The sequence below is a fragment of the Pseudorca crassidens genome, chromosome 3 (genome assembly GCF_039906515.1).
Source record: "Pseudorca crassidens isolate mPseCra1 chromosome 3, mPseCra1.hap1, whole genome shotgun sequence".
NCBI classification, from domain to species: domain Eukaryota; kingdom Metazoa; phylum Chordata; class Mammalia; order Artiodactyla; family Delphinidae; genus Pseudorca; species Pseudorca crassidens.
This window is the reverse complement of record NC_090298.1, coordinates 14,007,407-14,022,973: the sequence shown is the minus strand read 5'-3', so window position 1 is coordinate 14,022,973 and position 15,567 is coordinate 14,007,407. Positions and strand designations below refer to the sequence as shown.

The 15,567-nt window shown below is 39.0% G+C and overlaps 1 pseudogene; it reads right to left on the bottom strand.

Moving 5' to 3' along the window:
• Window positions 1-7,940: 7,940 nt before the first annotated feature.
• LOC137220632 (calcyclin-binding protein pseudogene) lies at window positions 7,941-8,906 on the bottom strand (annotated as a pseudogene).
• Between the last annotated feature and the right edge of the window lie 6,661 nt (window positions 8,907-15,567).

The following is a 15,567-nucleotide window of genomic DNA, read 5'->3' as shown; positions in this document are numbered from 1 at the left end:
ATGTGAGAAGATTAAAAAGAGAGAAAATGTTAATGTAATTTGCAACAAGATGAGTAAGGTAGATTTTGACAACTAGCAGCCAGTGAGATTGACTTTCTTCCTGGACAAGATTCCTGGAAAGGCTTATTAAGGGGATAATTTATCTTCTACTGCCCTGCTTGTCTAAAGAGTTTTTTGAGACGTCGAGAGCAGGAATTACATTAGCATATATACCCACCCCTGCAGAGGGAGTTTTATGTGGGCTTAGCATGTATGTTTAAAATATGTACCTGTGTATCTTTGTATTTATTTATTGTAAGGTAACAGGTGCTCAATAAATATGTTTTGAAGAATGAGTAAATGTTTAACATGAGAATATAAGGTCAAAAATGAGTCCACATGTTGATATAGCTGCTTTCAAAATTAATTTGGCTGTAGGATCTATTAATGATGACACATTACGACACAATGACAACAATGATCTCATTCACTTTTCTGGTCTCAGATTCAATGTCCCTTCTTTAGAGAAAATGTTCTTGACTTCAAAATCTAATCTAATCTTGTTATTCTTGTTTAAAGCACCTAATGTCTTTGTCTTCATTTCACTTATATAAAGTAGTAATTTATGTCTATTGGTGTGTATTCATCTAAAGCTGTCTCACTGTCGCAGAGGCTGTAACTTGTAGTTCATTGTTGTACCTCCTACACTCAGCATAGTGTCCAGTACCCAGCAGCTGCCCAGTAAAATTTTGTTGAATTAAAAATATGAATGGTCGGGCTTCCCTGGTGGCGCAATGGTTGAGAGTCCGCCTGCCGATGCAGGGGACACGGGTTCGTGCCCGGTCCGGGAGGATCCCATGTGCTGCAGAGCGGCTGGGCCCGTGAGCCATGGCTGCTGAGCCTGCATGTCTGGAGCCTGTGCTCCACAATGGGAGAGGTCATAACAGTGAGAGGTCCGCGTACTACAGAAAAAGAAAAAAAAAAAAAGAATGGTCATTTTCACAACGTTGATTCTTCCAATTCAAGAACATGGTATACCTCTCCATCTATTTGTATCATCTTTAGTCTCTTTCATCAGTGTCTTATAGTTTTCTGTATACAGGTCTTTTATCTCCTTAGGTAGGTTTATTCCTAGATATTTTACTCTTTTTCCTGCAATGGTAAATGGGAGTGTTTCTTAATTTCACTTTCAGATTTTTCATCATTAGTGTACAGGAATGCAAGAGATTTCTATGCATTAACTTTGTATCCTGCTACTTTATCAAATTCATTGATTAGCTCTAGTAGTTTTCTGGTAGCATCTTTAGGATTCTCTATGAATAGTATCATGTAATCTGCAAACAGTGACAGCTTTACTTCTTCTTTTCCAATTTGGATTCCTTTTATTTCTTTTTCTTCTCTGATTGCTGTGGCTAAAACTTCCAAAACTATGTTGAATAAGAGTGGACATCCTTGTCTTGCTCCTGATCTTAGTGGAAATGGTTTCAGTTTTTCACCATTGAGGATGATGTTGGCTGTGGGGTTTGTCATATATGGCCTTTATTATGTTGAGGAAAGTTCCCTCTATGCCTACTTTCTGCAGGGGTTTTATCATAAATGGGTGTTGAATTTTGTCGAAAGCTTTCTCTGCATCGATTAAGCTGATCATATGGTTTTTTTTTTCTCCTTCAATTTTTTAATATGGTGTATCACATTGATTGATTTGCGTATATTGAAGAATCCTTGCATTCCTGGGATAAACCCCACTTGATCACGGTGTATGATCCTTTTAATGTGCTATTGGATTCTTTTTGCTAGTATTTTGTTGAGGATTTTTGCATCTATGTTCATCAGTGATATTGGCCTGTAGTTTTCTTTCTCTGTGACATTTTGTCTGGTTTTGGTATCAGGGTGATGGTGGCCTCAAAGAATGAGTTTGGGAGAATCAACATTGTGAAATTGACTATACTACCCAAAGCAATCTACAGATTCAATGCAATACTTATCAAACTACCACTGGCATTTTTCACAGAACTAGAACAAAAAATTTCACATTTTGTATGGAAACACAAAAGACCCCAAATAGCCAAAGCAATCTTGAGAAAGAAAAACGGAGCTGGTGAAATCAGGCTCCCTGACCTCAGTCTATACTACAAAGCTACAGTAATCAAAACAGTATGGTACTGGCACAAGAACAGACATATAGATCAATGGAACAGGATAGAAAGCCCAGACATAAACCCATGCACATATGGTCACCTTATCTTTGATACAGGAGGCAAGAATATACAATGGAGAAAAGACAGCCTCTTCAATAAGTGGTGCTGGGAAAACTGGACAGCTACATGTAGAAGAATGAAGTTAGAACACTTCTAACACCACACACAAAAATAAGCTCAAAATGGATTCAAGACCTAAATGTAAGGCCAGACACTATCAAACTCTTAGAGGAAAACATAGACAGAACACTCTATGACATGAATCACAGCAAGATCCTTTTTGACCCACCTCCTAGAGAAATGGAAATAAAAGCAAAAATAAACAAATGGGATCTAATGAAACTTAAAAGCTTTTGCACAGCAAAGGAAACCATAAACAAGACCAAAAGACAACCCTCAGATTGGGAGAAAATAGTTGCAAATGAAGCAACTGACAAAGGATTAATCTCCAAAATTTATAAGCAGCTCATGAGCTCAAAATCAAAAAAACAAACAACCCAATCCAAAAATGGGCAGAAGACCTAAATAGACATTTCTCCAAAGAAGATATACAGATTGCCAACAAACATGTGAAAGAATGCTCAACATCATTAACCATTAGAGAACTGCAAATCAAAACTACAATGAGGTATCGTTTCATACTGGTCATCAAAAAATCTACAAACAATAAATGCTGGAGAGGGTGTGGAGAAAAGGGAACCTTCTTGCACTGCTTGTGGGAATGTAAATTGATACAGCCACTATGGAGAACAGTACGGAGGTTCCTTAAAAAACTAAAAATAGAACTACCATATGACCCAGCAATCCCACTATTGGGCATATACCCTGAGAAAACCATAATTCAAAAAGAGTCATGTACCAATATGTTCATTGCAGCTCTATTTACAATAGCCAGGACATGGAAGCAACCTAAGTGTCCATCAACAGATGAATGGATAAAGAAGATGTGGCACATATATACAATGGAATATTACTCAGCCATAAAAAGAATCGAAATTGAGTTATTTGTAATGAGGTGGATGGACCTAGAGACTGTCATACAGAGTCTAGTTAAGTCAGAAAGAGTAAAACAAATACCGTATGCTAACCCATATATATGGAATCTAAAAAAAAGAAAGCAGTCATGAAGAACCTAGGGGTCAGATGGGAATAAGGACTCAGACCTACTCTAGAATGGGTTGAGGATATGGGGAGGGGGAAGGGTAAGGTGTGACAAAGCGAGAGAGAGGTATGGACATATATACACTACCAAACTTAAGGTAGATAGCTAGTGGGAAGCAGCCGCATAACACAGGGAGATCATCTCAGTGCTTTGTGACCACCTAGAGGGGTGGCATAGGGAGGGTGGGAGGGAGTGAGACACAAGAGGGAAGAGATATGGAGACATATGTATATGTATAACTGATTCATTTTGTTATAAAGCAGAAACTAATACACCACTGTAAAGCAATTATACTCCAATAAAGATGTTTTTTAAAAAAATGAATGAAAGAAGAAGTAACATCTCTGCTTTGCTAGATCAGAAGCCTGCTGGGCTATTGCTGCTATTATGGATGTCAAACTTTAAATGCATATGGACAAAGACAAGTTATGTTGAGAACACAGGAACCAACGTGTTATCAAAGTTGATCCTAAGCTACAGAGGAGATTTGGTTCTAAGTTATATAAAGAAATGCTGTCACTTAGCCCATTGAAAAAAGTCTCAAGGTAAGGAGTGGGGACATGGACTATGACACTTGCCTATTGTCCAAAGATACTGCAAGGGTTGTCTCCAGAGCAGCGAGTGTTATCACACACACACACACGCACACACATGCACACACAAGACACACACACAAAAAACACACGCACACAGACACACACACACAAGACACACGCACGCAGACACACACACAGAGACATACGCACGCACACACATGCACACACACATGCACACAGACACACACAGACACACACACACACACAAGACACACACGCGCACGCACAGACACACACACAGATACACACGCACACACACAAGACTCATGCACACACACACACACAGGCACACGCACGCACACACACAGACACACGCACACACACATAGGCACACGCACGCACACAGGCACACGCACGCACACACACACAGACACACGCACACACACACACACGCACACAATTTTTAAATTTGGCCTTGGGGGTAGTCTAGGATCAATGTTGCCTATGAAAATTACTAGAATGTAAATATTTGAGATCAATGTAAAAAAAACAGTGCTTTTAATAGTTCAATCTGTCCCCAAATAGAATGAACAACTTTAGGAGGTCTTCAAATCTTCAGTTAGACAGACTCTTGTTGGATACATTAGAGTTAACATAATTAAGGCACAGCATGGAGTTTGGACCTGCAGAAAATGGTCAGCCCTGGAGACTCTGGCTCCTCATGGCTGCCTTGACCTTGTGAGGGCGGTCAGATGATCCTTGCCTTCTTCTAACCTCAGAGGTCTGCAGAAATGATTGTAAAGCCCATAGTTTCTTAGAACCTTGATCCATCCATGCTGCTATTGAAAGAGGCTGAGTAGAAAATCTGGTCTTCTGGGTTTGAAGTATGCAGGGTATGTCACTGAAACTGTAGTGCTTTATAAATTTGTAACAAATGGGTGATGATTTAATAACCTCCCTTTTCAAATGGAACATGAGAAATCTAAGCAATTGCCCCAAACTGCCTAACTATTAACCTTGATTTATTGGTAACAAAAGCAATTACATATTCTTAGTAATATAAGCCCAATGTAGATATAATATTAATATTTTTTAAAACACATTTTTTTCTGTACCGCAAAAAGAAGTGAACTAGCAAACCAAAATTTAGCAGCATTTGGACTAGCAAATAATATCATTACACACAAATCTGAGTATATAACTCAGACTTTTCATCTTTTGCAAACCCTATAATCCTAGATTTTTGAACTGCTGTATACTGATCTGCTAGGAGTAGATGGAGTCCTGGCCAGCTGTTTTCTTCTATTTTGTTCACTATATTTAGATCCTAGAATGAGTGTCCAATATTCTGGAAAGTTTTTGTTCTTGGAACTAAGAAGCTAAAATGTTGCAATATTTTACTTTATTTACATACCACTTATGTTCATTTCCCCCATCATCCCACACTCCTCCAACCATCTCACCCAGTCCTACTTGGGAAGAGAACAACCCAGCACCTTTCACAGTTGATGCTGGCTAGATGTGGCATTATTATTTTCTCTACCTTATATTCTTACAATTACTGAGAATATCATTTTAATATTCACTACTCATCAGATCCATTTGACTAAAAGCAATGATCAGACATCAGATAGTTTGGGGAACATTTGTTTTATAAGTGCACATAGTATTGATATATAAAAGTGCCCTAAATTCAGCAGGGATGCTCTTTTCTCAATTACAATTAATACTGCATGAGCCCTGTTGCCAATTTTTCTCAACTCATTTTTTCCCTTCAAATTTCTGTTTAATCTTGTTTCTTTCCCACAAATTATGAGGCAAACTGGCTGCACCGTGGCAATCTTCATTACAAATAAATCGCATCCCATAAAACTGTACAATTTCTTACTGATGGCACTTGAAGAAGAAAGTTATTAAATCATTACTCATTTAATATAAACTTTTAGGATGCGCTAATACTTCTCACTATATTCTTTGCTTAGTACAGTCATAGTGTAGAAATCTAGATATTGTGTAGAAAACCTGGGCAAGATCTTAGTGACTTCCAGGGTTTAATGCTTAGTCTGTTGTTGCTAATAACCAAATAGATGAACAGGTAACTTTCAAGGATGCCTGTTTTTCCTTGAACAGCAACATCCAGGGCCAGATGCCAAAATGGAAAAGTGTTCTAGAGTCAGGGAATGCAGGAACAACACCCTTGCTTGGACATCTCATTGAATGGGACGCTCTCATTCATCTCTGCATTCCCATGCTGTCCACTGTAGGTGCTCATTGGTTGATGAGATGAATTTAATGCTGAGTCATTAGAGAGGGGAAGGAGAGAGAAAAACCCATGTAGATGAAGAGAGATGACTCATGTTTTTAGGCTCATGAGCTTATCCTTGCTTTTCTTGCAGGTAGCATGGCTAGATTAGGGTTCCCTGGAATAGGATAGGTAGGTTCTACAGGTGGTACAAAGATTCCTCTCTGTGGGGCAGGGGTTGGTCTCTCAAAGCACTTGAGGTTATGACAGTCCTGAAGCATGAGGCTTCAATGTTTTATTCATAGTCTGCAATGAGGGGTCCTCAGAGGACAGAAAAGTCTGGCCCAAGGCTATATTTTTATAAAAATCTGCTCTATCATAAACTCTAGGGGTACATGTGCTTCTCTGTGGACAAAAGGAAAATCTCTCAGAAGCTGACCTTTAGTATTTAGTTCTTCAAAACTCCACTTAGTAAACTGAACGGTGACCTGCTGAACAGCACGTGTTGAGTGGAGAATCCAAGAAAACTGAACTCTTTCTCAGCATTGTATTCATACCATGAGGACTTTTACAACTATAATGTCAACTACAGTGGTTTGAACACAAGGGGATAGAGTTTTATTTACTTAATCAGCCACAAGGATAGGTTGAACCCAAAGTATTGATCCCATTTAGGGAGCAGTCCCTAAAACTCTACTGTTACAGATTCATTTCTTTGCCTTGAGTATTGTCCTCTCCCTCTAGTTCCCTTTCTCAAATAGCCCAGATGCAGATTAATGAACCAAGCCATTAACACCTTAGGGTGAAAGAGTTTGACAAATCCATGGGCAATAACAAAAGGTGGGGAAATGAGAAGCTTAAAGTATTGGTAGGGAATATGAAAAGATTTCAATCAAAAATTATATTTTGCCTGGGGAACCCATCTGTAAGCATAAATTTCACAAATTCTCTTGTTCTCAGGCAGAATTTCTCCACCTTGTTATTAGGGCGGGAAATGTTTTGTTATGGGGGGTGGGTATCCTGTGCATTGCAGAATGTTTAGCAGTATCCCTGCCCTCTAACCACTAGATGCCAGTTGCAGCCCCAGTTATGACAACAAAAAATGTCTCCAGTCATTGCCAAAAAAGTCCCCTGGGGGGCAAAATCACCCCCACTTGAAAATCACTGGTCTAGTGTAAATAAATTATAATCTTGGTGATGTTAAGGGTACAATCAATACAACTGATTTCTCCCATAGATGGAGCTCTTGCTCAACAAAGTGTTTCATTAAAAGGGCAACAGGGAGGGAATCAAACCGGAAGGAAAAACACAGATCACAGGGTGCTTAATCAACTGCAGGTTGTCCTTGCTTTTGCCCCTCTTCTGAATCAGCAGGAAATGGACCGCGTTGGAAAGTTCCGGTTCCTAATGGCTGACTTGACCCTCTAGGGCTGGCCAGATAGGCTGATTTTTTTTTTTAATGCAAAAATTCACGTTTTATTTTTATTCTTACATTGGTGGGAGCTGATGTCAGGAACTGAAAGGCAAGCAATAACTTTTGTTTCTACCTCTTAGCTGAACAATAATACACACAATGTGGCATTTCCATTAGGCTTCTTTACATTGCTTCTTCACATTTCACACTAGAATACAACATTACCCTTTTCTTGAATAAAATGACCCAGTTACTAAGGAAACCATCTTTGGAGGGAGTGTTTAATAAGCATATTTTATTTAAATGAATCGTCCAGTAGGAAATGGAGAATTCATTGCCTTTACTTAGACTGTGTAAGTAGTTAGTTATATGTCAAATTTATGTGTGCAGCTCACCAACATTTCCTTATTGGAAACATCAATATATCCACATCACAGCTCCCAAAAAGACTTTAAAGTCTCAGAATTCTGTATCTCCTTTGGCTTGTTTCTCTCTTGATTCCACCCAGGCTTTATTAATGGTTCGCTTCACATCATCACCTCCATCTTCATAAATTTTCTTTAGAACATTCATTAATCCCTCACTAGGATCTGTTTCAGTGTCGTAGGAGGGCTTTTCTTTCTCTTTGCATTCTTTTTCAACCTGAGTCAGGTAGACCTACGGTGTGTTTTCCGCTTTCTTCCTGCATAAGATAAGAACTGTATCTGTCTTGATCTTTTTTTAACTGCCTTCCACAGAGATGGGTTACAAGAGATTGTTTGTAATCATGGAGTAACTCTTCCCATTTAGATTCTTTACCAAAAGATCAAATGACCTCTCTGTGAAATGCACCTGCACATTCTCAGCGGGGACTTGATGAACTCCAGTTAAGGTCATGTAGATTTTCACAAACTTATCTGACTGATCCCATCCATAATTGCTGATTTTCACTGTCTCTCTGTCATAATAGAAGCAACCACAGCAGCAGGCTTTTCACTTTCCAGAAGCTCTGCTTTCCTCTGTGATTTCTGCTGCCTCTTGGTCTTGATTTCTGTCTCAATCTTGGATTTTTCAACTGTCAGGGCATCACGTACTCTTTTTCTAGTGGCTTTTTCCAGCAGCACCTTCAACTCTTCTAGATCTTTCTGTAGCTCCTCCACAGCTGAAGCCATGGTCGGGCTGCGTCAGGCAAGGCCCGAGCTGCAGCGGCGCAGGGGTGAGAACAGGAAATGCCGCACGGACCACGCTCACCCCGAGTGCAGACCACACCGGCACCAGTCAGAGTGGCCATGGTCTTCGGGCACCAGAAAGGCTGATTTTGAAGATGGAAGTTGCTAGCTGTCCAGGTCTCATGCAGAGAGTCTCCTGGACCAGGCTGGGAGAACACTAAGGTCTGCAGAGCATCACCCAAAGCAGCAGGCCACTCATATGCTTTTGATATTGCAAAATTGTTCCTAGTTACTCTGTACATTTTGCCTTTAAATTGCTTTCATTGTTTTGTGTGGTCTGTGGTACACACCTCATTTCTTTCAGCTGCAGTCATCATATTTCCAGCAGTTAGCTCATTCAACAGAAGTTCCTTGCATTTTTATCCAAGGAGTCAACATTATGTTAGGGAGTGGAGGTGAAGGGTTGGAATACATTGCCCTGAGGCGAGAGGCAACTAACCTCATAAAATGTGTTGTTACCCAAAGAGAGAATATTCTTTAATCACCAAAGTGATGCTGAGAAAGTCTCAAAACTCCCTTTGACATTTTGCCGAGATTACATGGGAACTGGTTATGCATTAGACAAATTGCAATTCTCATTTACCAGCTCAGGGCAAGGTCAGGCTACCAAAAAGCAACAGTGATGCTTCTTCCCAGGGGAGGTTATGTTGCAACCTTAATCCTTTTCTCTTCCACTTGTGAGGTGAGTGGGTTGACAGGTACAGGATAGAGTTGACACTCAGAGCTGACATTCTCTTACTTTGTCACTAGCAGCAGAGTGTCCAATGTCAGGACCAAGATTCATCATAGCCGGGAGCTGTTGACTGGACTTGTTTATTACCGGTAAACTCTTCGGAACAAATTCCATAAGGACTCCTGTTGCTAGATGAACACCCGAGAGGCAGAGATTCAGGCTCATAGGGAACTTTCTTTAGATTCATTAATTCAACAAGTACTTTTGGAGGATCGACTATGTGTAGATATAAACTTGGTTCCACTGAAGGCAATGACGTCACTCCCAGACACCAGCGCTAAGCGTAGACCCACCAGGAAGCACAGAAGCCCGTCTAGGACACTCTCTTTGCCAAGTCAGCTTGTCAGCACTCCACAGTCTCCTCTCTAGGGAGCTTTTTCCTTTGTCTGCAATAGTAGCAACTCCGTGTGATGGGGTGCTCCACCTTTAATGGGGTGTGAGGAGTTCAAGCAAGCAAGTCACACACGGTCTGCTCCCATTCATTCTCTCCTCCGTCGCCAGCAGTGACAGAAGTGGAAGCTTTGCAAACCAAGGAACCTGATTTAGGCTGAGCGTGCTACTTGGATTTGTAGTCTTACAAATCTCCTTGCATGTTTCTTCTCTGTGTACTGGCCTAGAACCACTGCTTTGATGCAGAGATTCTTAACCCTGGCTACACATCGTGATCACGGGGGAGAAACTTAAAAAATACTGCTGCCTGGGCCCCTTCCCTTTGATTCTTTCATTAGTCGGGGGCAGGAGGCTGTGCATTTTCCCATGGAAAAGTAATAAAATTTACATCAGTGTTTCTCAGTTCTGGCTGTACATTAATATCAGCTGGAGGGGGAACTCTTTTAGTTTCTTGATATCTGAACCCCATCCCAGACCAATTAAAAATGATTCTCTAGGCTAGAGCCCCAGCATCTGTAGTTTTTAGTTCCCCAGTATATTCTAGTACATATGTCAATATGGGGCCACTGCTGCAAATTCTATTACTTTCATGTGGATTTAGTCTATACCAGCAATCCAAAACGCAGAAAAGGTCACTAAAAGAAGGGTCAGATTGGGATGGTTCTCTGTGCATAAGGAATCAAAAGCCAAACATTTCTTCTGGAATCCATGAGACTGTGTGTGTGTGTGTGTGTGTGTGTGTGTGTGTTTGTGCATGTATGAACATAGGCAGGACAGGTTTGTAGAGCTGCATGAACAGGAGTAGAATGTTCAATTAATGTTAAAATAATGTATGGTAAAATATGTTAAAATAATGTAGAAAGTTAGAAATAAATCCCATCATGTATATAATGAAAGAAAATTCATACAAAAATTAGTTGAATTTGCTTCACTCAAATGTCATAAATTTTTTAAATTTAATTTAATTTTTTAAAATTGAAAGTATAGTTGATTTACAATGTTGTGTTAGTTTCAGGTATACATCAAAGTGATTTAGTTTTGTGTGTATATATATTATATATGTCTATGTTCTTTTTCAGATTCTTTTCCCTTAGAGGGTATTACAAAATACTGAGTAAAGTTCCTTGTGCTATACAGTAGGTCCCTGTTGGTTATTTATTATATATATATATATATAGTATTGTGTATATGTTAATCCCAAAGTCCAATTGTCATACAATCTTAAATGACTGGCTCTTTGGGCATCTATAGCAAGACCTTCTACAATATAAAGGAAGCTTCCATGTTCATTGGGGCAAAAAATCAAGGTTGGCCAGGATGAGTTCTTGTCTAAAGGCTCCATTTCTTTTCTGGAGGTCACTTTCAGTCTTATTCCTATTGATGGCCAAATTCAGTACCTGTGGTTGCAGGATTGAGGTCCCTGTTTCCTTGATGGCTATTGGCTGGAGACCACTCTGAGCTCCTAGAGGCTGCCACATTCCTTGCCGTGTGATCTCTTCCATTCCCGAGCCAACAGTAGTATATCATATCCTTCTCATGCTTCAAATCACTGACTTCTTTGGCGTCTAGACCCAGATTTTAAGGACTCATGTGATTAGGTCGGGTGCACCTGGATAATTCCTATTCATAAATTCAATTGTGCCATGTAAGATGACCTAACCATGGGAAAGAGATCCATCACATTCTCAAATCCTCATGATTATACAGGGTGTGTATGCCAGGAGTTGGGCATCTTGGGAGCCACCTTATATTTCTGCCTACCACAATACTCCTTCAAGAAGCTTGGCTAAGAACAGAAGAATCCTGAGAGGAAGTGGGATTAAATGATTCTTTTTAAAACCATGATCAAGAGCAAGCTTGGAACATATTTACATGCTGAGAAGAAAGGATACAAAAAAGGGATTAAAACTGCAAGAGGGTGAAAATAATCATAAAGGGAATTGAGGATACGGCTCCTGAATATAAGATTTAACTTAAAGGAAGAACAAGCTCTTCTTGGAAAAGAGACCATGAGGGTGGATGCAGATGTGGGACATTGCATCCACCCTCATGGTCTCTTGAGGATGGATGTGAGACCGTGAGGGTGGATGCACATGTGGACATTGTATGTGCAGGGGCAGGAATTTCATGGAATATCGTCACATCACCTCAAGGCGTTCCCTAAGAAGTAGGAGGCCAAGGTAGGCAGAGCTAGGGACCAGGTAGATAGCACTGGAGGATGCTGAGAGAGTGAGTATTAGAAATGGAACTTGAGATGGCTCACTCAGGGCATCCACAAGTGCTTGAAGAATTAATAAATCCATCCAATAAGCACAGAGGATGCCTGAGCTGTGGTGCCCATGTGTGCACCATGGGCATCTCTCCCCAACTCTGAGTTCAGTGACATAATGTTAGTAGCTTGAAATTGGCCATAGTGGGGATATTTATACCTTGGAAATTTGCTAACACCGCAATTAGAGTTTTTAAACAGAGAGCTAGTTGTTAAATATTTACCAGCCCACAGTCCTGCAGGGATAGCCCTTTGGGTTCCAAAGGCATCAGCCTACATCAAATTGTTTCCGTTCATAAACTGCTAGTTCCACAAAGAGGTCATAGGAGCATCTGGATAAATGGCAAAGTGAGCATAGTTTACAAAAAGGTGCCTGAGGTTGCTAAAATATTTAGCTCTCGTACTAATTTTATGTACATCAATAATAAGGGGTAATACTGCTAAGGGAGGCTTAAGTAGCAGCTTATAAACCTCTTCTCTCCACAGAACAGTTTTTAGTCTCCAAATATGAGGATCAATTGGGATTCATGATACTAGGAGTGTTTTAGGTGTTGAAGTGAATATGGGTAGAAAATAGAAAAATTTCCTTCCTTCCTTCTTTCTTTATTCCCACCCTCCCTTTCTTCCTTATTTTCTTCCTTTTTTTAAAAACAATATTTGAGTTTTTAAGAGAAACATGTTATTGTAACTTGCCTAAGAAAATTGGGAAAAGGCAAAAGAAAACAATTGAACTCAAATGGAGACGGATGAACAGAAAAGAGAAAAAAAAAGATAAGCAAAAAAGGTATAAAGGAACTATCAGAGATATTAATATAATATCCAAAGAAGAAACACTTTCAATGAGGAAGTTAATTAAACTCTATATTTCTTTTAATAATTTCTAAATTGTCAACAGTCTTACTAAAATCAATAAGGTGAATATACACTTTGCTTCTTTAGTTGAAAGTTATACTCTCAGTACATACCCCCAAATATTCACGAGGCAATCTGCAGTTTGAACTCTTTCTATTTCAGGAAAAGACATTGAAAAGATCTCTTGATGAGCAACAGGACACTCTTGCCATCCCACCATGTCTTCTGTAATTCATGTTATTATCTAGTTTAAACAGCCCTCAAAGAGGAGAATATTGAGTCCAGGGGAAGCCAAAGCAGGCAAAGCATTGCATAATTTTGACTTTTGTACATTACTTTAGCTCAATGTTATTTGTGATGAAAGAAGGCACTAGAAAGTAGATAATAAGAAAAATTTGGAATTATGATTAACACTTAAACTATTCAAAAGATTCAGGGTCTTTATTGTCCTCTTACCTGAGATCATTTAGTGGTTCTTAAAGTCTTGTTGGAGAGGTCAATATGAGAAAAATTATTGTAACACTATAAGGATGGATTTTATGTTTTTATAAGTGTACTTCTTAGGACCAGTCCAAATGTCACTCTTAGTCCAAGCCACCCAGGAGAGTGAGAGGCTAAAGGAAAAGCCTAAATGCCAGCAGGGAAGCTAACTCTTGATTTTCCTCTGTGTCAAAGTAATTGACCTTGGCCTTTCTTGCTCAAGGGACTTTAGGACAGTAACTCAGAAGCAACATGAAGAATAAATTTGGATTCTGGACAGTTCCTTAACACTATCTTGTTGATGAACTATCTTCCTTTAGCTACTTCATCATATGCTTCACCAGTGTTCTCAAAGGTCGCCATGATTTATCACAGCTCAACAAACGTATCCACATGGGATGTTCCAGTGGTTGTATAAATTAAAGTTAATTCAGGATTCTAGATAAATTAAAATAGACTAAGACTGCCTTTTCTGTAAGGCTGTGGCTCTAACAATGAGCTCTCCATGAGCAACTTATTATGCCAGGCTTATGACATTTTGAAGAAATTCATGTATCCCCAAGAAGGTATTCTACAATTCACTGATTCCTCAATTTGCTTTTCAAAAAAATTTAAGTGACTCTCTGAGCCAGAAGATTATTTAACTTCTGACATTTTAAGGTATGAAACAAGTGGAATTTTAAAATTAAGTTTGAATAAACATTGATTAATATATGATACCAAAAGTTCCAAATCAAAACGATTTTAAGACAAGTGTGTGTATAAATACAAATGTGTAACATAAATGTGAAAGCAATGTGCTTTACCTAAAGAAATGTTAAAAAACCAAAACAAAGTAAAACACAATAGTTTTAAAGTCATTCAACAACTATAAAGAAGATAATAAAAATCATTCACAATTCTGCTACCCAGAGATTATTATCACTAAAGTCTTTCTTAAGGTATGTTGTATTAGTCAGTTGTTTCAGTAGTAATACTGCTTGACAAAGAACTACAAAATCTTAGGGGACTACAACAACATTTATTTTTTCTTCATCATGAATGTATAGATTAATAATTTGGCTGGAATTTATCTTTCTGGGCTGAGTCAATTTCACTTGACCTGTCTCTAGGCAAGTAGGTAAGTTCAGGTCTCGTTCTGGGCTCAATGAATACCCAATGCCTCTTCCTCTCTTGGTAATGGCAGAAGGAGAGAAGGTAAGCTAAACCATGCAAGCTTAGTTAAAACTGTCTGCTTGCATCACATCTGGTAGGAGTTCATTAAACTAAAGCTACTTACATGACCAATCAGAGTCAGTGGGGTCAAGGAACGCACTCCCAAGAAGGGAGAACTAGAGCAAGGCAAGGGAGGAAGAAAAAACTGTAAGCAAATCATACACACACACACACACATACAGTTATATATGTACATGCACATATAATGTGTTTATATGTACAATATATATTTATGTATGTAAACATGTATATATATGTATATTTATGTGTGTATATAAGTATGTATGCACATTTTCAACACATGCTCACAAATACTATCTACTTCATAGGGTGGTTTGGAGATTTAAATAAATTAATACATGTAAAATTCAAAAAATTATCTCACACCCACTAAATATCCAATAAATGTTCAACATTGTTATGCAATGTTTATGTTCCTTCAAAATTTATATGTTGAAGCCCTAACCCCCAGTGTGATGATATTTGGAGGTGGGATCTTGGGGGTTAGATAACTAGGTTTAGATGAGGTCATGAATGATGGGACTGGTGTCCTTATAAGAAGAGGAAGAGAGATCAGAGCTCTCTCTCTCTCTCTCTCACCTTTTCTCTCCATCATGTGAGGACATAGCAAGAAGGTGGCCAGTTGCAAGATTAGAAGAGGGGTCTCACCAGGAACCAAATCAGCCAGCACCTTTATCTTGGACTTCTTATCTCCAGAACTGTGAGAAATAAATGTCTATTTTTTAAGCCACACGGTTTATTGTATTTTCTTATAGCAGCTTGAGCTGACTAAGACAAACATTATCATATGTTTAAGAAAAGAGAATCCTAATCAATCCAGTTATTTGAATGATATTGTATTAAGAGTATTTCCCAAATCATTAAAAAG